General features: G+C 37.9%; 1 long non-coding RNA gene across 1 annotated transcript; it reads left to right on the top strand.

Moving 5' to 3' along the window:
* Positions 1-24,269, top strand: LOC116762333. The gene is made up of 3 exons (XR_004352243.1): positions 1-95; positions 18,921-18,985; positions 24,127-24,269. It is a non-coding gene; the product is annotated as an uncharacterized LOC116762333 (long non-coding RNA).
* The last annotated feature ends 401 nt before the right edge of the window (positions 24,270-24,670 follow it).

Below are 24,670 nucleotides of genomic sequence, written 5' to 3'. Positions count from 1 at the left end.
CATGGCACCTCTCCTGCTGGCCCCCATTTGGTCAGCTTTGACTCCCCCGTCAGATGCTGTGCTTCTGACAGACGGACAGCACCTCTGTTCTTCAGGTGAATCGTGAGAAAGGGGAGAGGAAACAAAATTGGATGTGTGAAGAGGTAGTATTTCAACTGAGTGTGGAAGATTTTATTTCTGCATTAAAAAAGAAAGGTCTTCGTCAAAGTCACAAAACATTAGCATTAATATTTACCTGTATTAATATTAACCTGTGTTGAATTTGGGTGGTGAATACAGTGATCTTATATTATTTTCTGTATGTTTGAAAATATTTAATACTTAGGAAAATAATTTTTCAAGAGTAAAGTGACAAGGTATGTAAGAGTCTCTCACACAGTATCTGACACACAGGCATTGAGCACATTTCTGGGACATCTTATTCCCACGCAATCCCACAGCTCCACTTCTGTGGCCATGCTGATTTCAGATTGCAGTACATTCTGCCCACTGCATCCCAAAGTTCCCATGCCAATTTGCCAAACGAGATCTTTCCAAGTTTTTTGTGATAGGGTTAGGTTGAGGAGGAAGGACAGGAAGGTGAGAAAGGATTACAGGATTTCTTAGAGTTTGAACCACAGATATTTTTCCCCCAGTTATTTATTTATTAACATCTTTATTGGAGTAGCTTTACAATGTTGTGTTAGTTTCTGCTGTATAACAAACAGAATCAGCTATACGTATACACATATCCCCATACTTCCTCCCTCTTGCATCTCCCTCCCACCCTCCTTATCCCACCTCTCTAGGTGGTCACAAAGCACCAAGCTGATCTCCCTGTGCTATGTGGCTGCTTCCCACTAGCTATCTATTTTACATTTGGTAGTGTATATATGTCCATGCCACTCTCTCACTTTGTCCCAGCATACCCTTCCCTGTCCCCGTGTCCTCAAGTCGATTCTCTACGTCTGTGTCTTTATTCCTGTCCTGCCCCTAGGTTTCTCAGAACCTTTTTTTTTTTTTTTTAGATTCCATATATATGTGTTAGCATACAGTATTTGTTTTTCTCTTTCTGACTTACTTCACTCTGTATGACAGTCTCTAGGTCCATCCACCTCACTACAAATAACTCAATTTCGTTTCTTCTTATGGCTGAGTAATATTCCATTCTATATATGTGTCACATCTTCTTTATCCATTCATCTGTCTATGGACACTTAGGTTGCTTCCATGTCCTAGCTATTGTAAATAGAGCTACAATGAACATTGTGGTACATGACTCTTTTTGAATTATGGTTTTCTCAGGGTATATGCCTAGTAGTGGGATTGCTGGGTCATATGATAGTTCTGTTTTTAGTTTTTCAAGGAACCTCCATCCTATTCTCCATAGTGGCTGTATCAATTTACATTCCCAACAACAGTGCAAGAGGGTTCCCTTTTCTCCACATGCTCTCCAGCATTTATTGTTTGTAGATTTTTTGATGATGGCCATTCTGACTGGTGTGAGGTGATACCTCACTGTAGTTTTGATTTGCATTTCTCTGATGATTAGTGATGTTGAGCATCCTTTCATGTGTTTGATAGCAATCTGTATATATTCTTTGGAGAAATTTCTGTTTAGGTCTGCTGCCCATTTTTGGATTTGGTAGTTTGTTTTTTTGGTATTGAGCTGCATAAGCTCTTTCTAAATTTTGGAGACTAATCCTTTGTCAGTTGCTTCATTTGCAAATATTTTCTCCCATTCTGAGGGTTGGCTGTTCATCTTGTTTAGGCTTCCTTTGCTGTGCAAAAGCTTTTAAATTTCTTCAGGTTCCATTTGTTTATTTTCGTTTTTATATCCATTTCTCTAGGAGTTCAGTCAAAAAGGATCTTGCTGTGATTTATGTCATAGAGTGTTCTGGCTATGTTTTGCTCTAAGAGTTTTATACTGTCTGGCCTTACATTTAGGTCTTTAATCCATTTTGACTTTATTTTTGTGTATGGTGTTAGGGAGTGTTCTAATTTCATTCTTTTACATGTAGCTGTCTAGTTTTCCCAGTATCACTTATTGAAGAGGCTGTCTTTTCTCCATTGTAAATTTTTGCCTCCTTTATCAAGGATAAGGTGACCATATGTGTGTGGGTTTATCTCTGGGCTTTCTATCCTGTTCCGTTGATCTATATTTCTGTTATTGTGCCAGTACTGTACCTTTGTAGTATAGTCTGAAGTCAGGGAGCCTGATTCCTCCAGTTCCATTTTTCTTTCTCAAGATTGCTTTGGCTATTCGGGGTCCTTTGTGTTTCCAGAGAAATTGTGAAATTTTTTGTCCTAGTTCTGTAAAAAGTGCCATTGGTAGTTTGATAGGGATTGCACTGAATCTGTAGATTGCTTTGGGTAGTATAGTCATTTTCACAATGTTGATTCTTCCAATCCAAGAACATGGTATAATCTCTCCATCTGTTTGTTTCATCTTTAATTTCCTTCATCAGTGTCTTATAGTTTTCTGCATATAGGTCTTTTGTCTCCTTAGGTAGGTTTATTCCTAGGTATTCTATTCTTTTTGTTGCACTGGTAAATGGGAGTGTTTCCTTAATTTCTCTTTCGAATTTTCCATCATTAGTGTATGGGAATGCAAAAGATTTCTGTGCATTAATTTTGTATCCTGCTACTTTACCAAATTCGTTGATTAGCTCTAGTAGTTTTCTGGTAGCATCTTTAGGATTCTCTATGTATAGTTTCATGTCATCTGCAAACAGTGACAGATTTACTTCTTTTCTGATTTGGATTCCTTTTATTTCTTTTTCTTCTCTAATTGCTGTGGCTAAAACTTCTAAAACGATGTTGAATAATAGTGGTGGGAGTGGGCAACCTCGTCTTGTTCCTGGTCTTAGAGGAAATGGTTTCAGTTTTTCGCCATTGAGAACTTTGTTGGCTGTGGGTTTGTCATATATGGCCTTTATTATGTTGAGGTAAGTTCCCTACTTTCTGAAGGGTTTTTATCATAAATCGTAGTTGAATTTTGTCAAAAGCTTTTTCTGCATCTATTGAGATGATCATATGGTTTTTCTCCTTCAATTTATTAATATGGTTTATCACATTGGTTGATTTGCATATTTTGAAGAATCCTTGCATTCCTGGGATAAACCCCATTTTATCATGGTGTATGATCCTTTTAATGTGCTGTAGGATTCTGTTTGCTAGTATTTTGTTGAGGAGTTTTGCATCTATGTTCATCAGTGATATTGGCCTGTAGTTTTCTCTTTCTGTGAAATCTTTGTCTGGTTTTGGTATCAAGGAGATAGTGGTCTCATAGAATGAGTTTGGGAGTGTTCCTCCCTCTGCTATATTTGGGAAAAGTTGAGAAGGATAGGTGTTAGCTCTTCTCTAAATGTTTGATAGACTTCACCTGTGAAGCCATCTGGTCCTGGGCTTTTGTTTGTTTGAAGATTTTTCATCACAGTTTCAATGAGTGCTTGTGATTGGTCTGTTTATATTTTCTATTTCTTCCTGGTTCAGTCTCGGAAGGTTGTGCTTTTGTAAGAATTTGTCCATTTCTTCCAGGTTGTCCGTTTTACTGGCATATGGTTGCTTGTAGTAATCTCTCATGATCCTTGGTATTTCTTCAGTGTCAGTTGTTACTTCTTTTTCATTTCTAATTCTGTTGATTTGAGTCTTCCTTTTTTTTTTCCATGAGTCTGGCTAATAGTTTATCAATTTTGTTTATCTTCTCAAAGAACCAGCTTTTAGTTTTATTGATCTTTGCTATCGTTTCCTTCATTTCTTTTTTATTTATTTCTGATCTTTATGATTTCTTTCCTCCTGCTAACTTTGGGGTTTTCTTGTTCTTTTTTCTCTAACTGCTTTAGGTGTAAGGTTAGGTTGTTTATTTGAGATGTTTCTTGTTTCTTAAGGTAGGAATGTATTGCTATAAACTTCCCTCTTAAAACTGCTTTTGCTGCATCCCATAGGTTTTGGGTTGTCGTGTTTCCATTGTCATTTGTTTCTAGGTATTTTTTGATTTCCTCTTTGATTTCTTCAGTGATCTCTTGGTTATTAAGTAGTGTATTGTTTGGCCTCCATGTGTTTGTATTTTTTACAGACGTTTTCCTGTAATTGTTATCTAGTCTCATAGTGTTGTTGTTGGAAAACATACTTGATATGATTTCAATTTTCTTAAATTTACCAAGGTTTGATTTGTGACCCAAGGTATGATATATCCTGGAGAATGTTCCATGAGCACTTGAGAAGAAAGTGTATTCTGTTGGTTTTGGATGGAATGTCCTATAAATATCAATTAAGTCCACCTTATTTAATGTACCATTTAAAGCTCGTGTTTCCTTGTTTATTTTCATTTTGGATGATCTGTCCATTGGTGAAAGTACGGTGTTAAAAGTCCCCTACTATGATTGTGTTACTGTCGATTTCCCCTTTTATGGCTGTTATAATTTGCATTATATATTGAGATGCTCCTATGTGGGGTGCATAAATATTTACAGTTGTTATATCTTCTTGGATTGTTCCCTTGGTCATTATGTAGTGTCCTTCTTTGTCTCCTGCAATAGTCCTTATTTTAAAGTCTGTTTTGTCTGATATGAGAATTGCTACTCCAGTTTTCTTTTGATTTCCATTTGCATGGAATACCTTTTTCCATCCCTTCACTTGCCGTCTGTGTCCCTAGGTCTGAAGTGGTTCTCTTGTAGACAGCATATATACGGCTCTTGTTTTTGTATCCATTCAGCCAGTCTGTGTCTTTGGGTTGGAGCATTAATCCATTTACATTTAAGGTAATTATCGATATGTATGTTACTACTATTTTCTTAATTGTTTTGGGTTTGTTATTGTAGGTCTTTTCCTTCTCTTGTGTTTCCTGCCTAGAGAAGTTTCTTTAGTATTTGTTGTAAAGCTGGTTTGGTGGTGCTGAATTCTCTTAGCTTTTGCTTGTCTGTAAAGCTAAAATTAATTTTGCTTAATTTCTCTGTTGAATCGGAATGAGATCCTTGCTGGGTAGAGTTATCTTTGTTGTAGTTTTTTCTCCTTCATTGCTTTAAATATGTCCTAACACTCTCTTCTGGCTTGCAGAGTTTCTGTTGAGAAATCAGCTGTTAACCTTATGGGGATTCCCTTATATGTTATTTGTTGCTTTTCCCTTGTTGCTTTTAATATTTTTTCTTTGTTTTTAATTTGTGATTGATTAATATGTGTCTTGGCATTTTCTCCTTGGAGTTATGCTGTATGGGATTCTCTGTGCTTCCTGGACTTGATTCACTATTTCCTTTCCCATATTAGGGAAATTTTCAACTATCATCTCTTCAAATATTTTCTCAGTCCCCTTCTTTTTCCCTTCTTCATCTGGGACCCCTATAATTCAAATGTTGGTGCATTTAATGTAGTCCCAGAGGTCTCTGATACTGTCCTCAATTCTTTTCATTCTTTTTTCTTTATTCTGCTCTGTGGTAGTTATTTCCGCTGTTTTATCTTCCAGGTCACTTATCCATTCTTCTGCCTCATTACTCTGCTATTGATTCCTTCTAGAGAATTTTTAATTTGATTCATTGGGTTGTTCATCATTGTTTGTTTGCTCTTTAGTTCTTCTAAGTCCTTGTTAAATGTTTCTTGTATTTTCTCCATTCTATTTCCAAGATTTGGGATCCTCTTTACTATCATTACTGGAATTCTTTTTCAGGTAGACTGCCCATTTCCTCTTCAGTTGTTTGATCTGGTTGGGTTTTTCTTTCCTCCTTCATCTGCTGTGTATTTCTCTGTCTTCTCATTTTGCTTAACTTGTGTGTTTGGGGTCTCCTTTTTGCAGGCTATAGATTTGTAGTTCCCGGTTTTTTTTTTGGTGACTGCCCCCAGTGGGTAAGGTTGGTTCAGTGGGTTGTGTGGGCTTCCTGGTTGAGGGGACTGGTGCCTGTGTTCTGGTGGATGAGGCTGGGTCTTGTCTTTCTGGTGGGCAGAATCATGCCTGGTGGTGTGTTTTGGGGTGTCTGTGAACTTATTATTATCTTAGGCGGCCTCTCTGCTAATGGGTGGGGTTGTGTTCCTGTCTTGCTAGTTGTTTGGCATGGGGTGTCCAGCAGTGTAGCTTGCTGGTCCTTGAGTGGAGCTGGGTCTTAGCATTGAGATGGAGATCTCTGGGAGAGCTTTCACTGTTTGGTAATACATTGTGCCGGGAGGTCTCTGGTGGACCAGTGTCGTGAATTTGGCTCTCCCACTTAAGAGGCTCAGGCCTGACACCCAGCCAGTTCACTAAGACCCTGTCAGCCACACGGCTCAGAGGAAAAGGGAGAAGAAAAAAAAGGAAAATATATAAAATACATAAAGTTATTAAAATAAAAATATTATTAAATATAAAAGTTTAAAAAAATAAAGAAAGAAGAGAGCAACCAAACCAATAAACAAATCCATTAATGTAACAAGCCCTAAAAACTATAAAAACAACAAAACAAAAAACGGACAGACAGAACCCTAGGATAAATGATAAAAGCAAAGCTATACAGACAAAATCACACAAAGAAGAATGCACATACACACTCAGAAAAAGAGAAACGGGAAATATATATATATATATATAAAGGAAGAAAGCAACCAAATCAATAAACAAATCTACCAATGATAATAAGTTCCAAACACTAAAGTAAGATAAACATAAAACCAGAAACAAATTAAATGCAGAGAGCAAACCCCAAGTCTACAGTTGCTCCCAAATTCCACCACCTCAATTTTGGGATGACTTGTTGTCTATTCAGGTATTCCACAGATGCAGGGTACATCTAGTTGATTGTGGAGATTTAATCCGCTGCTCCTAAGGCTGCTGGGAGAGATTTCCCTTTCTCTTCTTTGTTCGCACAGCTCCTGGGGCTCAGCTTTGGATTTGGCCCCGCCTCTGCGTGTAGGTCACCAGAGGGCGTCTGTTCTTAGCTCAGACAGCACAGGGTTAAAGTAGCAGCTTATTAGGGGGCTCTTACTCAGGCCGGGGGGGGCGGGTGGGCAGGGAGGGAGGGATACGGAATGCAGGGCGAGTCTGTGGCAGCAGAGGCCAGCATCACGTTGCACCAGCCTGAGGCGCACTGTGTGTTCTCTCGGGGAAGTTGTCCCTGGATCATTTTACACTGGCAGTGGCGGGTGGCACAGGCTCCCAGGTGGGCAGTGTGGATAGTTACCTGTACTTGCACACAGGATTCTTGGTGGCGGCAGCAGCAGCCTTAGCATCCCATGCCCGTCTCTGGGGTCCACGCTGATAGCCACGGCTCGCGCCCATCTCTGGAGCTCGTTTAGGTGGCGCTCTGAATCCCCTCTCCTCACTCACCCCAAAACAATGGTCTCTTGCCTCTTAGGCAGGTCCAGGCTTTTTCCCAGACTCCCTCCCGGCTAGCTAGCCCCCTTCAGGCTGTGTTCACGCAGCCAACCCCAGTCTTCTCCCTGGGATCTGACCTCCAAAACCCGAGCCTCAGCTCCCAGCCCCTGGCGGGGAGAGCAGACAAGCCTCTCGGGCTGGTGAGTGCTGGTCAGCACCCATCCTCTGTGCAGGAATCTCTCCACTTTGCCCTCAGCACCCCTGCTGCTGCGCTCTCCTCTGTGGCTCCAAAGCTTCCCCCCACCCACCCCCAGTCTCCACCAGTGAAGGGGCTTCCTAGTTTGTAGAAACTTTTCCTCCTTCACAGCTCCCTCCCAGAGGTGCAGGTCCCATTCTTTTGTCTGTGTTTTTCTTTCTTTCTTTTGTCCTATCCAGGTACATGGGGATTTTCTTGCCTTTTGGGAAGTCTGAGGTATTCTGCCAGCGTTCAGTAGGTGTTCTGTAGGAGTTGTTCCACATGTAGATGTATTTCTGATGTATTTGTGGGGAGGAAGGTGATCTCCACGTCTTACTCCGAGGCCATCTTGAAGGTCCTCCTGAACCACAGATTTAAACACTCTCCAATCCCATAAGCATGCTTCCAGCTGCAGCTGCTTCTCTCTTCTGATTTCTTTTTCCGTAATTGGATCATCTTCACCAGAGCAGCCATTGCTTCTCCTTGGGGAACTCAGCTGCTCTTTATTTCCTTATCTCTACAAAACCACCCCACTTCTCTGTAATTTGGGAGACCTAGGAGCAGTGGGAGGTACAAGGTTTGCCTTGAGAACCCAGTAACAGAACATAGAGGATTTACTGGGAATGTTCAAAGGTTGAATACAAGGCCCCTATCAGTATTTAAACAAGAAAGCCTGGTAACACTTTTTAAAAATATAATTAGCTCCAAATTTCTTCTGCATTAAAGAGATGGTCATGAACTTGAATCACACCTTTAAATATGGCACCCACACCTGGCCTGTGCCATTGGCAGAGTCCACGATTTTCCTTTATCAACCAGGATCTATTTGTTTGTTTGTATTTGTATACAGTTGTATGGTATACAGCAGAACAGAATGTTCAAGCTAACTGTTTTAATTTAGTGATAAAGAAATTGAAGTTTCATCATTTGTTAGTGGCAGACTTAGGTTTCTTTCTGACTGCAAGTGCAGTGCTTTTGCCATTGTTGGATAGGTAGATAACTGTAAAAGCATATAAGGATTTTCTCCGTTCATAAGTATAATAATACCCTTTTTTTTTTTTTTTTTTTTTTGCGGTACACGGGCCTTTCACTGTTGTGGCCTCTCCCGTTGCGGAGCACAGGCTCCGGACGCGCAGGCTCGGCAGCCATGGCTCACAGGCCTAGCCGCTCTGTGGCATGTGGGATCTTCCCGGACCGGGGCACCAACCTGTGTCCCCTGCATCAGCAGGCAGACTCCCAACCACTGTGCCACCAGGGAAGCCCCTATAATACCCTTTTAAATTAAGTCTGGGAAATGAGAAATTACTCACTCAAGTTATACAAACATTTACTAATGTATCAAAAATTGTTGAGGACCTATTATATACCAGGCATTCGTGTCCATATGGGTCATACAGCTCTGTAAATGAGCCATGGTACATCTTTCCAAGATATATGGGCTTAAACAGCAGAAGTGGTTATTTTAGGTACTGCCTATAAATTTAACTTAATACATTTACTTTTTATGAGCACATCATACTGTTCTCCCACCCTCTTGGAGGACGTTTGTTGAAAATCTTGGTACTCTGATGCTATCCAGGACACTTTTCAGTTGATATTCTGATAGTAAATTCTTGAAGAGTTGGCCTTGGTTTCTAAAGTCCTTCTGCTAAAGTGGTCAAATACTTTCCTGCATCCAGGTTTGGCATTTTTGAAAACCATCCCTGTGTGTCACTCTTTCTAGTCACCCTTAGTTACCCTTAGTTAGAGCATCATAAGTAAGATGGTGCCTGATAGCAGTGTGCTGACCATTACGTAGAGAAGTAATGTTTTCAATTAGTCACCATTCCTTCCTAATGATGTACTGAAGTAGGGATGAAACAAACACAAAATAAACAAAAAAAATTATTGTATATCCCTAGCAGAGGCACCTGGCTAATCTGAGGCTAATCATGAACAAATGTATGTGTAAAGACAAGAGCAGAAAGGAGAGTCGGAAACTAAAGCGGGAAGGTGCTGAATAAGGAACACAAGCCTTTCCTCTACCTCTGGGAGAAACACTCATCTACCACTTGCCCTCAAAACTCTCTCGTATTAAGTGGCTTCTCTTTGCATAACACGTTTACTTTCCAAGGCACTTGCCAGCATATTGTTGCCATCTGGTCCTCCAGAAATCACATAGCATTGGCCAAGAAATTGAGGCTTGCCAAAGACATATAAGTCTCAGTGATAAGTCCCAGAAGCTTTTAGAACAAGGCAGGTAGAAGGTGAGAAAGTCTGGAAGGAAAGTGAAAGGGAAGACGAGAGTCGAGTCGTCCTCCTCTTGGTACAGTGCTGTTTGTATGGAGCCATAATATTCCAGTTTTGGCCTAGGCTGTGGCGTGAGGCAGATGCAGTTGATAGATGCAGTTGATTCTGGAAAGTAATTCTGCAGACTGAATGGGAAGTATTGGATTACTAATGATTACCTAAGGTAGTCGTGAGAAGTAATAAAATTTGGCCCTGATGATGACTCAAAAAATGTTCAAGTGCACTGCTTCCATTGATTAACCAACTGGGAGCTGCTTTTTGAAATGGCTCTAATGAGATGAACTTCTCATGCATTGGAACTTCCCAATAGACTGGCCAAAGCATAAAGTTTTCAATTTTTTTTTTTACTTTACTAAGCATTCAATCTCTGTGTCCTAAAAAAAAAAATACTCCCCAAGAGCCCATCTTGCTCAGATTTCTGGCCGTTAGATCCACAGACTTTGATTATTTGTCCAGAAAGTCTCTGGGGCTTTCCTGGACTTCGAACCCTTGAAGTCAAGCCATATTCTAGGACATTCTGACTCTTCCCTATTACTATTTTCGTATCTCCCATATCTCCCCTAGCCCTCATACCCTGATCCCAACTGTGGCGATTGGTAAATGGCCCAGTCAATGCTTTCTGCCTGGACTGTAGACTCTAAACGACCCCTCTTCCTTGGGAACTTTTGGTGAGGACTCCCAGAGAAAAGAGGAAGGGGATTAAAAGGTATCACTGTTCAACCAGGACCTGGACTAGACACTTTTTACATTTGATCCTATCAACAGTTGCTGAGTTGCCTGTTTATAGTATTTTGCATATGAGGAGTCTAAGCTTCAGAATGGTTAGTAACTTGTCCTGTCACACAGCTAATCATCCTAGGTGGGCTGGCCTCACAAAGGTCAAACCATTGCAGTTTGATCATATAAACATAATTTAATCACAAACAACTATTTCATACCCACAAGTGCTTTAAGTTTTGGCAGAAGTGTAAGGGCAGAAAGGTAGGATTCTTTCACATCTTCGGGTTAGAATGAACACATAATGACGTTTATATGAACAAATTGATCTCAGAAGCCTCACCTTTCATTTCAATGCTAACTTCAACCTTCTTTTCCTAAGAGTTCCTGGATTCAGTGCCCTCTGACCCACCTTACTTAGTACTTAGATTAATATGACCAGAACTCTGAGGTTTTACTTTAGTTACAATACGTTTCCCCCTGCCTTGACACATTCTTATATTTCTCCTAAATAGAATTTTACTAAGGATTTTGAGATAACAATGTAACCTATACATTTTCAGATCCTCTCAAGGCTTTTAAATATTTTTAAATGTAATGATATATTGGCTTACGCCCCTATCCCATGTAACATGGGAAACCCAGCATCTTATCCACTATTGCTAAAGATTCTTTAGGGAACAATATTTCTTCTAATTACTTGGCTTTATATCCTGCTTCTGTTCTCAGTCTCTACACTCAATATCTTGAATGTACTCTTTCTTTCAACATTCTATCTTATCACTGGAAAAGCCAGGATGGCTTCAATTCCCAGAGTACCACTGGCCTAAAGGTAAGTGTACAGCAGATATCACTGAAGGCCTGGGGCTACACAGTGCTGTTATAGTGCAGAAAAATTATGAAAGCTACTTCTCCTTTTTTAACTTTGCCAATCCCACCCTCTTGCCTCTAGAAAATGTCCCCTATCGTCCTCATCTTCTTGGATTCAGTGTCCACCATGGTGTTGGGCTCCCCCTTCCCTCCTATGAGTTTCTGCTCTCTTCTATTTTTCTGATGGTGATTTTCCCATGACCAAAATGTCCCCGTTTACATTAATGTAGAGAGCCCTTGTGCTCTGTCCTTAAAGAATCCAGAAACACATTTCAAGTATCATGATATGGTTTGTCAGATGACATAAATAACTAAGACATGACTATTTAAATAGGTAGATATCACAGTGTAAAATAAACTCTGTTACCAGAAAGAGTTAAGAAGTTATATATCATGAATAATCAAATATCAGATAAAGGCAATTCCCAAATGTAACATATATGGATGAACATCTTTTTAAAATATTAGAGTATGACTAAAATACAGTTTCTACTAAAATTACACTGAATAGAATCTGTTCTTGAAAAGCTAGGGAATATTTTGGCATTGTGTACTACACTTTTGTTTTATATATGTTGGGCTTTGTACTAGAAGAGTACAAAAAAGTGTTAACTAATAACTATGTTAAGATGTTAAAGCTCTGATAACAGAAAATATACAAAGCAACTGATAAATTTGTGGCTTAAAATGTGTATGCAAATGTCCACCGATGACAATCAGCCTATAACTGAATAGTTGCAATGCTAGATAGCTGGATAGACAGTCGAAGATCCACACAGTGTTGCCTTCACATTGGCAGCTAAGTCCATGAAGCATTTGCCATGGGCTTTAGTACAAGGACTGACCTTAGAATTGCCAGGGAATGTGGACATTAGCTGGGGAGGAGCCGTTAACCCTGCATAATGAATTCTCAGGCAAAATATGTGGCAAAGACTATCCCCACACTGTACAATAAGGTCACCACAGGCTTTATAGCACGCTTGACTTTTTGAAGTTTCTTTTGAAAAATAAAGCCCTGATACCACATTTAAAATTGAACAGGGCCAAGCTTTGCATGGACTTTTTTTCCCTTCCCAAATGAAGGCCCTTCCCACAGTTGTTATTATTTCTCCTTCCACATTTATTTTTGTTATATTGTATTGTTTCAAATCATTTCAAAATGTTTTTAATGTGATATATCTTATTAAAAAATAGTTCTGAATTCACAAGCAATCCCTACGGCATGTCCTTGGCATTGGCTCTAAAATTCCAAAGTACCTAATTTATGTGGTTGATTGATTTTTCAATGTTTTAAAGGGTACCAAGCCCAACAGCATATAATTTTTCTCTTACCAAATGGAATATGAATGAATAAAAGATAATTGCATTTTTTTGTATTCAGCCTGCTGTCTCTGTTAACTTTTTTTTCTTTCCTACAGTTCTGAAGTGAATGAGAAAGCATGTTTTTCTTTTTATAGCCATAAGAGCTCACCCTGTTACTCCTCAACAAGGTTCATGTGTGTCCAGCCCTGAAGTCTGCTGTTGTGTTACCTCAACCAGGATGCTGCAAATTACCTGTGATACAGTGAACATAGCCCAGACTAGGGAGGGACTGGGGCTTATATGGACCTTTCCTGTTTGGTCCGGGAGAAAAGCCTTCCTCTAAATCCTTTTCTGGTTGGAAGATACATCTCCATTCTCTTAAGTTTGCAGACCTAAGCCCAATGCAAAGAGATTAAATTTCATTTTCCCAAGGAAGCAGGTGGATACAGCCTGTAACTTAGATAACGGCTTGTATAGGATGGCCTTGAAGAAGCAACTCTTTTCTTATCTCCTCTTCTCTCACTTCCATCAGTCTTCAATGTGGTTAACAGTATGGGACTGGCCAAAAGAATTGCATTGCCTTATCTTGCTGACCACAGCAATCGCTCTTTGTAATCCCAGAAGAAGAGTGTCAGGTGGTTATGAAGGGGCTAGAAGGCTGAAGGACAGGAGAGAGCGTTGCTAAAACTCCCTTCACCAGCACTAATATCCCGTACTCTAGTGCCTACCATGCATAAAGCTGTCCTTTCCGCAGCTCTGGAAATCCATTATGTAAGAAGAAAGTAGGACAAAGACTGAATTTTAAGAGCACTTTCTAGAGATGATACTAAACGCTTCATTTATCTTTGAAACCTAGAAAGAACTTCAACGAATTATTTGCAATTTTTCATTGTGTTAGTCTGTTTTGGAGGGGAATGGTGATAGGGCAAAATAATTCTCTTTGTAAATCTATTTCAGGTTTCATACCTGATTATAAACACCTTCTTAAATTTGGCTTGTTACATATATAAAATCAAAACAAAATGTGAAGTTTTCATTCCAAGAATAATAAATTGGTTGGTTTTCATTGCTCTAAACTTAAAAGCACGCTAGGGTGAAGTTAAGGGAAATGATCCTCTTATTTGTTTTTTGCCATAGGTCTTTGTAAGCTTCCAGAAGGAAAATCAATCAATTATGAAGTATAGACTGAGTGCCTACAATGTGAACTCTTACACCAGCAGTCTCCAACGTAACCTTCAGGGCTCCCAAATTTTCTACAGGATTAACCTTCAAGGCTCAGCACCTCCCACAAGGTCTTCATGCAGATCAACCCGTGACCTCTAGCTTTGTGACAGGACTATATTTATGTGGCCTTCTCAAACTTTATTGCATTACAACTATGGGAAAATACAGCTGCACGAAAAGCTTTGGCTATGTTAGATTTGACCCAATGCTGGAAGCCAGAAGCACTTTGTCAGTGGTCATGTCAAAACAACAGCAGTAGAATATATCTGAGAAAGCATCTGGCTAATGTGTTTATGTAGTGAACTGAGCATAAGGTGAGGACAACTTCCTAGAGTAAAGAACTACTCAGAGTGTATTCATTATCCCCAATAAGTATCAGCACAACAAAGCATATTCCTCAGAGTGCCATTCTAAATTTCACCAGAAATCATTTTTTATGATTTCCCCCACCATACACACTTCATGTACTAGAGTGAATGAATAGATTTGTTAGGGAGAATTTTTCACGTTGGGTTCAAAGACTTGTTGAAGAAAGATACTTTATAATTAGAGTTCATGGTTTGCACCTGAAATAACTGCATGGCTCATTCTATTTTGTCTTTGTATTCCAAAGAGTCAGGCGCCCACAGATGGGAGAACAGGATCCAGGGCAATGATGGTGTTCTGAGTGTAGTAATGCAGAAATCCCTTATATTGACCCATTATGAAAGGATGATCCAACGTCATAAATGTCAGGGAATAAAAACCAAGGAAAGAAATTCAGGAACTTGGCAAAAGTACAATGCAAATGAGCGTGGCTCCAATAACTACTACCCTCGCCCACAAATGTTGCACTGATGAGTCAACCCAAACTTCAGCATTCTCTCCAACACCCACAAGTGTGAGAGATCCATTCTGAGAAGATACCCTTATCTGGGATTTCCTTCCTCCTCCTAGGAAGTAGTGGCAGTAGCTGCTAGGGAGAAATGAATGAAATGGGAAAGGTCCAAAGGGACTGACTCAGAAGGATGTCAAAACCTTATATCACTTGGGGGAGATATCTAGACCCTAAGACTATCCCTCTGTGGGAATGCGGCATGCCTCCTTATTAGATGGGGTGAACCCTGGCATTGTACATTTAATGGAACCTAGTAAGTGCCAGAGACTGGGTATTCTAAGATAGATTGCAAATTACCTCAGAGAATTAACATTATGCAATCATATATATATATATATATATATCTCTTCTATTAAAAAAGCTTCCCAAGAACACAAGTTTAATATATCGAGAATGAAGAGAGATCATAGGCTTAAGCAAACAAATTAAGGATGAAAATAACATCATTAGACAACTAACAAATAAATTAGAAACAGCAAGAACCACAACACACATAATTGATAATTACAATGAGGAAAAGTTTAAGGTAAGCAAAGGGAAGGCTCATGAAAAAATACAGAGATTAAAGCAACAGACAAAAGCTAATAGAAATGGAAAACAGATAAGAATGTTCCTACGTATGCCTGCTGGGCATCCATAAATTTAAAAACTCAGCAAATTGTAAAGAAAAAGCATTCAAAGTCATGAAGAGACTTTCCCTTGAATTGATCATGCTTTTGGCTTATATGTAAAAGTTCATCACTGAATCCAAAGTCACTAGATTTTCTCCTGTGTTATATTCTAGAAGTGTTATAGTTCTTCATTTTATATATAGGCCTATAGCCCATTTTGAGTTATTTTTGTTAAAAGTGTAGGATCTGTGTTTAGATTATTTTGTTGTTGCATATGGATGTCCAATAGTTCCAGCACCATTTGTTGAAAAGACTATTCTTTCTCCATTGAATTGTCTATTTTCCTTTATCAAAGATCATTTAACTATATTTGTGTGGTTCTATTTTTGGTTCTCTATTCTGTTCCATTGATCTATGTATCTATTGCTAACACCACACTCTTGATCACTGTAGCTTTATAGTAAGGAAGTCAGATAATGTCAGCTCTCCAACTTTGTTCTTCTTCTTCAGTATTATGTTGGCTATTAATTCTTTTTTTGTCTTTCCAGAATAGTTTTGTTGATATCCACAAAATACTTTCTGGGATTTTGATTGGGATTTTATTGAATCTATAGGTTACACTGAGAGGACTTGATATCTTAACAATATTTAGTCTGCCTATCCATGAACTTGCAATAACACTCCATTCATTTACATCATCTTAGATTTCTTTCATCAGAATTCTATAGTTTTCCTCATATAGATCCCATAAAGTGCCACTTCAGGACATCATATCAAGGATATGTAATAATGATGACTCTTCTTTCATTTGTGATGTCAGTAATTTGTGTTTTTTCTTCTTATCCTCATTGCTGTAAAGGTAAGATATTTTCTCCCCTCTGGCTTCTTTCAAATTTTTCTCTTTGTGTTTGATTTTCTGCAGTTTAAATGATAGACCTAGGAGTATATTTTTTAGTACTCACCATGCTTGGTGTTTTCTGAGCTTCCTGGATCTGTCTGTTGTTAATTTTGGAAAATTTTTGGCCATTATTAATTCAGATATTTCCTCTGTTACATTCTGTCTTCTACTCTGTTATCCCAATTACCTGTATGATATACTATTTGTAATCATCTCATAGACTTAGGTATTCTTTTTTCTTTTTTCATCTTTTTTTCCTTTGCATTTCAGTTTGGGAAGTTTCTAATGATATATCTTCAAGCTTATCAGTTCTTTCATTGGCCATACCCAGTCTCTTGATGAGCCCATCAAAAGAATTCTTCATTCCTGTTACTGTTTTTGATTCCTAGCATTTCCTTTTGATTATTGTTTAGAATTTTATCTCTGTTTACAGTGTCTGCACTTTCATATTATCTACCTTTTCATTAGAACTCCACATATTACTAATAATTAAGTTCTCTATCTGATAATTCCATATTTGTGTCACATCTGGGTTTGGATTTGAGGCTTGCTTTGTTTCTCCAGACTGTGGTTTTTCTTTGCCTTTTAGCATGTTTTGTAATTTTTTTGTTGAAGTCCTAACATAACGTATTAAGTAATAAGAATGGTAAATGTAAAGGTAAGTTGGCCTTTGAAGTGAAGTTTTATGTTAATCTGCCTAGGAGCTGGGCTGTGTGTGATGTTTGCTGCAGCTGTAGTTGCCAGAGGCTTCAGTTTCCTCTAGTATTTTTGTGGTTGTTCTCTCTGACGTCTTTGGTTTTCCCTAAGAATTCCTTCTTAAATAGGGCTTCTATCTTGCAACTCTATCAGTTGTAAATTACTGCTATTTTACTGGAGCCCTACTGACGTGGTGGTAAGGTGTCAGGGAGGGAAAATATCCAATAATCTTACGTTTATATCTCAGTCTTTTTCTGGGCCTGTGTACCTGAATCATGACCTTGAGAAGTTTCTTGGCCCTTTTCTCTTCCCTATGTAATATAGGAAGCCTAGACAGGGCTGGAGTTAGCTAATTGACCTTTTATCAGGTAGATGAGGCTCTGGTTTCCCTTGGAGAGTAGGTGTTTCTTATGAAAAAACACTCTAGGTATATGTCTAAATGTTTACTTTTCACCATCCCTGCCCAAGACACAAGGGGATTTTTTCTTGGATCTTCAACTCTTGAGACCTTGGTGGGATTCCTGGAGGTGAAACTGTGGTGGCCTAAGACTGGGTCCCTAGGAGTTTCTCATTCTCAAGCTAATCCACACTCAGCCTCCAGCAATTCATTTAAACTACTATTTAAGTGTTTCTACCAGTTTATGGCTCTAGCATCTTCTGCCACAGGTAAACTTACCCTAGCTGTGATACTCTTTATTCAGTCTCTGTAGATTTCAAGGTGGCAGTTTACCCTGTGACCTCAATTCTGTGATGAGTCTAAGTCAATGATTTTCTGATTAGTCAGTTATTTGCTTGTTCTAAGAATGGGAGTAATGACTTCCAAGCTTTTTACATGATAAGGCTGAAAACAGATGTCTCTAAACCTAGATTTTTTAGAAACCAATGCCAGTGCACATAACTACCATGCTATACTGCTTTCTATCCCAATGGTCTTTCCATTCTATTGATTAAATTTTTACAGCTTCAAAACATACCAATACCTAATATCCCATTCTTATGTCTTCTCTATTCATGTTTTTTCTAATGTATCCAAAACTTTATTTTTCAGGAAGGCTTTTTTTTCTTTATTTTTTTGTGGTACGCGGGGCTCTCGCTGTCGTGGCCTCTCCCGTTGCGGAGCACAGGCTCCGGACGCGCAGGCTCAGCGGCCATGGCTCACGGGCCCAGCCGCTCCGCGGCATGTGGGATCTTCCCGGACTGGGGGCACGAACCCGTGTCCCCTGCATCGGCAGGCGGACTCTCAACCACTGCGCCACCAGGGAAGCCCTTCAGGAAGGCTTTTAATTATTTTGTCAAAACCCCAGAATTAAATATATTTAAGTGGTACTTGGAACAATATTTAGATCTGTAAATTTAATATATAAGAATTGATATCTTTATAACAGTCACTCTTACAAGAACATGTGACTCATTATTGATTAACCTTTCCTGATATCTTTCATAAATTTTACAGTTTTTTCTTTGTATGGTTCTTATGGGCTATCATGTTGAATTTATTAATTGTATTACACTGCAAATGCTCAATTTCCTTGTTTAGTTTTCAGATACTTAGGTTGACAAAGTTTGAGTGTGTTAAGTTACCCCATTAAAGTTTTTACATCTTGCAATTTGGATTTTAAATATGTTATGATGTTTTAAACTACCTTGTAGGTTTTTTTATAAAACCAACTAGCTCTCTTTAATCCATGATTCACCTTAACACTTTTTTATGAATTTCTGTTCTTATTTCATAGACACTTTTTCCTCTATTATACAAGAACATGAACAGATAAGAGTACATGTTACAGAATAATTTTCCACTTATTTTGTGAATTAACACTTTTTTTGTGAATTTTCAGAATAATACTTCCTTTCTCTAATGATGAATTTTCCTCTTGTTTTTAAAATTTTTTTAATTCATATATTTGTTCACTTAACAAACATGTGATTTTTAAATTATGTTTCAGCCTCTGAAATATGTGCTCCAGTCATGAAGCAGAGAGTATTACAGTGAAGACAGGGAATTAAATGAGTGAGTACAATATGATAAATACTGTGATTGAGGTACGCCATAAAGTTGCTGTTAAATCTTGATTATGTGATCTTTCTAAATGTCCACTTCCTTGTGTTATTAAAATGGGAATAAGAACAACACCTGTCTCTTAGGATTATTAAAAGCAAATGAGGTCAGACATTTGAGATGTCCATCAGGTTGCCTGGCCCAGAGCAGTTGTTTACATATTGTTAGCTGTTATTTTTGTCATGAGCAGCTCATCATGAGCCCCTCATCTAAAATTCTACCATCAGTCATTTTCTGCCACGATGCCCTGTGTTATTTCTTCAAAGTACTTATTACTATATGACATTCTCTTATTTATTTGTGTATTTACTGATTTATTGATCTTTCTTCCCATAAGAATTAAAGTTCAAGCAGGCAGAGGCTCTGTTTTTATTGCAAATGCTTGCTTTTGCCCAGAGTCTGGAAAAAGTGTTTAATCAATAATGGATAAATAATTAAAATATTTATTTCTCTAATAACTTTACTTTCCCAATTATATGGAAACTACAGAACAGTATTTTTAAAATCTCATCTTTGAACATTTGAGAAAAAATGCTTTGAGCATTTCAGTGAATTTTCTTCCTGGTTTCCTATGCATACACCAGTTAGGTCATATTGTTCTTACAGTGCTGTATCCTGCTTTTTCCTCACTTAACTTTCCAACCCATGTGTTTTCCTTATATTTCAAAACTCCTTTTCTCACAGATTCAAAATATTATAGTATATGCTAACCTACTGAAAGCTTAATTATTGTGTATGAAGTATTATACAATTTTTCCAGCAACCTACAAGTATAAGAATAGCATAATTTTAGTTATTTATTCAAAAATAATAATTAAATCTCTATTATATGCTAGGAATGTGTAGAAGAACAAGAAAACATTGTCTTTGCCCTCATGGAGCTAACATCCTATGGAGAAGACACAGTTTATAACAATCTCTCAATTTCTTCTACCATAGTAATGATAAGTTTTACAAAGGACATATATAAAGTTTTAAGAGTCTATAAAATCTGGGGGTGGGGAAGGTGCTATCAGAAAATAATGAAGGGAAATGACATTCAAAGTGAGAGCTGATTGTTGATTAGAAATTGGGCTGGTGAAAAGAGGAAGGGTAATAAAGGGAGTGGAAGGAAGAGAATATTTGGACCTGAAGGAAAAACAGGAGTGAAGGCCTTGATGTGGAAATGAGCACTGGACGAAGAAAAGCAAACAGTAGAATATGGAGAGCATAGGAGAGTGAGGGTGTTACCTGTGTACCTGGGTCAATTTGATGTATTCTACATACCTACATAACACCCAGAATAGTACCAAGTAGAGGTACTGAGAAATAAGTAACAAAGTATAAACTATAGATCCACAAAACATGGAGCTCACATTCTGAGTTGTTTTTTCTAGTAGTGATCATGTGCACAGACTCATCACCCAGCCCTTTGGTGACCAGAACATGTACGTACAAGCCTGGTCCCCATGATCAAGAGAGCTGCTCATGGTCATATAACCAATCCCTTGTGTGTTAATCTGTGGGCTTATCCTTAGGGATCCCAAGCTCTCATCAGCTAAATGAACCTATCTCAGTGAGATAGGTGATAGATAGATAGGCAAATAGATAGATAGATAGATAGATAGATAGATAGATAGGATAGAATTGCTCTTTGTTGAGAGTAATTCTTACTCAAAATGGTGTCATCTCTTTGGCTGTTTCTTTTTTGTAGGTTTCAAAGAAAACTGATGAATAGCCTCAAAATGTCTCTTAAAGCTTTGAGAAAGATGGAGTGTGAATTTTGTCCTTCATAACACTGCAGTTGTGCTAGTAAATAAAAATTGAATTTTATGCTGCAACTCTAATGAACATTTATCACTTGGAAATTAAGATCAATAGGAAAAACACTGAGAGGAAGGAGTCATGTAACATTTGTATTTGATACTAAAACATTGACAAATTCCTCCAGAAAAAATTGACCTAGAAAGAAACATTAATTAAATTCATCTTTCCATCCATTCCTTGTGGGAATTATCCACATCAAAGCCACATGGAAAAATAGCAAATTCCAATTATTTTATGAATTACATCCTTTATTAAACAATATAAATCTGTACTAAGTTATAACACCAAGTAGTATATTCCTTTAAATATATGAGTTATCAAGAAGGACTTTCTAAAGAAACTGTTAATATATCCATCAAGCATTTATTAGAAATCTTGTATATGGAAATTACCTAGGCACTGATAGAAATACAAATATGAATAAGTCACAGTCTTTGCTTTCCAGGAATGTACACCATCTGCTATAGAATTGGTGGTTGTAGAAAAATGGTGACTTTTTGTTTAATAGACTCCAACTAGAACATAATACAAAATAAAAATAATCCATTTTGAGTGTTTATGTGTGGTACTACAACAAGTTCTACTCAGTGTTATCCTGTCATATGATTCAAATAAGGGGCAAACCTATATACCCAAGAATATATGGTTTTTCATGGCTCCATGATACCCTTTCTATCTGACATGAAATCCCTCCAATAGAGTTCCTTAAAAAAAAGAAACAGTAAGGACAGGGAATAGAGTTAAGAAACCCAAGTTATAACTTACTTTTATAAAAAGCATTTGGTTGAAAAGATGACATTTAAGCTGCCTTTCACTCCAAGGTTACTGATGTCACTACAGTTAACAATGCTTAATTTATCCAATTAGTTAGTTCTGCAAGCCCATCTAGATTATCATTTTTGCCTCAAGACAAGAAGTAGAACTTTAAAGGTGCTGTGATGAATGCCTACTAAAGGGTATACCCAGGCTCTGAAAACACTTTTTAAAATTTTCTTACATTCTGACTGAGATACATGAAATGAAACTTTTAACTGACTTTCTTACTCAATTTTTATACCTATACTTATAAAGACAGCATGTAATACCTACACTGTGAGATGTTATTATCCCTATTACAAAACTGGTAAAATTGAAATCCAGATATATATGTATTTCTAGTGATAGATGTGCATATACACATTTCTAATGATACATAGCTATATACTATGCATCTCTATCATTGGGGTACAAATCTTTTACCGTGTAATGAAATTTGTTATAAATTCCCAGACCTATTTTTGATCAGTTTATATCATGACAGATGGTCTATCCACTGATACATTTAATAATCTGAGGCTTGTATTGGTACAGTAGATTATTTAGTTTTATGTTCATTAGCAATAACTTTCATCGCTGGGGTCTCCCCATGGACTTGGAACAGATTGAAACTGAAAACAAGTAGCACCTCATACCCCAGAAGTCCATATACTAGATAGCCAGGACTCCAGAGATGTGGCTAGGGCAGCAGCATTCTACTTAATGGCTCTCAAAGAAGTTGTCATCATGGACTGTACATTTATTTTGATATACTCAACTCAAACAGCAGGAAGGCAGCTTAAGAATATCTGCCTTTTGGCAAATTGTATAAAAACCTTTTACCAGAAGGTCTGGAGACAGCAAGAGCAGTAGCAAGCAAGATGGTTACACTTCTGAACTTAATTTGAATTACTATTATTATAGTAAAATAAAATTTACCAAATGAACATTTAATGGTATTGGGGCAAGGGAAAGAAGCAAAGCTTTCATCGGTAAAATCTGGGACAGCTGCAGCCCTCACAAGATTCTCTCCTGTGAATTGTAAGGCTTTTATAACACGTGACCTTGTACTATTTAGGAAAAAAAGAGAGTATTCCTCTAAGAGCCAAGATCTAAAACATAAAGCACAATTGATGTTTCATAGAGTTTGGAGACGGTATAATGAACCTCTGAAGTTAGAAAATGATACCAGTTTTGACCTTTAAGCCCTGGAATAGAATCTGGCGATGGATGAGATGGAAGTTTTCCAAAAAATTAACCTCAGCCTTCCCTTCAATGTAAATATTAGGCATTAGTTCTGGGAATCTGTCTTTGGGTTGCAACTTTTCTCTCCTTATTTACTGTGTGCTAGATGTCTCTGAGGTGGGTCATGATGACATAGTAGAAGAGAAACATAAAAGCACCTATTTAATCAGCATCTCGTATTTGCCTGCACCGTGCAAGCAGCATCTGCTTACTGTCACAACACCCCTATGAGCTTGGCATTCCGCTGATTGGGGTGAGGAAACTGAGATAGAGAAGATGTAGGTAATTTGTGGAGCTGGGACATGATCTCTAGTTAGCTGATCCTCAGGCTCATGTTTGGTCACTGCACTGTACTAGTTCGGAGACAATCTGTCACCTTCAGACTTAGCTGTCCTTTGAATAAAAACTAAAATGTCAGAAAACTAGTTTGGTGGCTGCTCTCCAAGTTAACTTAAAAAACAGCAGGCTGTACACAGTCCTTCTGTAGGGCACAGTGGAGGGTAAAGAAGAAATACATGGTAGAACTTATAGGATAAGACATTATTGACAATTATAAGAGCTGAATAACAAAAAGAATAACTAACACTTGTGGAGACTTTTCTAAGTGGTGCACACTCTCCTGGGCATGTTAGATGTATTTTTAACTCTTATAAGCACTCAGGAGGTAGGTAATATTATGATCTCTCTTTTTCTGATGAGGCGATCTTAATCTTATAGCACAATAAGAAAGTTTCTAAAGGTAGAATCTAAACTCCTGCCCAACAGACTCTCCCAGAGTCTGGGATCTCCACACTCTATTGCCTTAGAATAATGATTTGATTCTAGCTTTCCTTAAAAGTATACTACCAATATGTAGCTGCTTTGAACCTGTTTGAGGGAAAGCAAATAGCTCAGAAAGGAGACCACTCTTTCATTTCCTTAAAACATCAGAGCAGAGTGTGCCATTACCAGCAGTATGGGGAAAAACATGTTTAGGAGAACATTTACCACTTCCTGACCACGATATGCCCTGAGGGATTCAATGTATATTCCTCTGCATATGAAATTTTATGTAACAGGTTTCCTCATTAATTCTACCACTTTTCCTAATTCCTAGTTTTGGAGACAGATAAGGCTGCATTGTTTTCATTTTAATAGTTTTGATATGGCCATACATTTACATTATTCAAAAATAAAAAAATTACAAAATACAGAAATATGTACAGTGAAATGTTTTCCTCCTACCTTTGATCCCCATTTCTCTCCAGCAGTCCTCAACCTGCATTGCCTGACCCCAGGAAAGCACTGTCTACTATGTATTCTTCCACAGCTTCTTAATACATATGTAAGCAAATATGAATATGTATTATTTCTCTGTTTTTAGACAAAAGTTAGCATTCTGTATACATTGTTCTGCACACTCCTTTTTTTCCGATTAATAATTTACTCGGAGATTTTTCTGTATCAGTATATGGTTTCGCTCTCTGTCTGTTAGTGTCACTGCCTAGTGTCCCATTGTTTGAGTGATTATAATTTATCTAATCCCCAGTAAATTCTTGATGGACATTTGGATTGTTTCCAATGTTTTACTGTTACAAATACTGATACACTGAATAACCTTGGATATATTTCATTGAACACATCTGCAGGTATATCTATAGGATTAATTCCCAAACTGAAAATGTGTCAAAAGTTACACAAATTTATAATTTTTAATAGATATAACCAAATTGCTATCTGTAGCAGTTGTACTATTTCAGGGCTTCCCAAGCTTTTTCCCGTCGTAACAGTCAAAGTGTATAAACTGGAAAA

This window comes from Phocoena sinus, chromosome 11 (genome assembly GCF_008692025.1).
Source record: "Phocoena sinus isolate mPhoSin1 chromosome 11, mPhoSin1.pri, whole genome shotgun sequence".
Classification (NCBI taxonomy): Eukaryota; Metazoa; Chordata; class Mammalia; order Artiodactyla; family Phocoenidae; genus Phocoena; species Phocoena sinus.
This window is presented reverse-complemented; position numbering and strand designations above follow the sequence as displayed.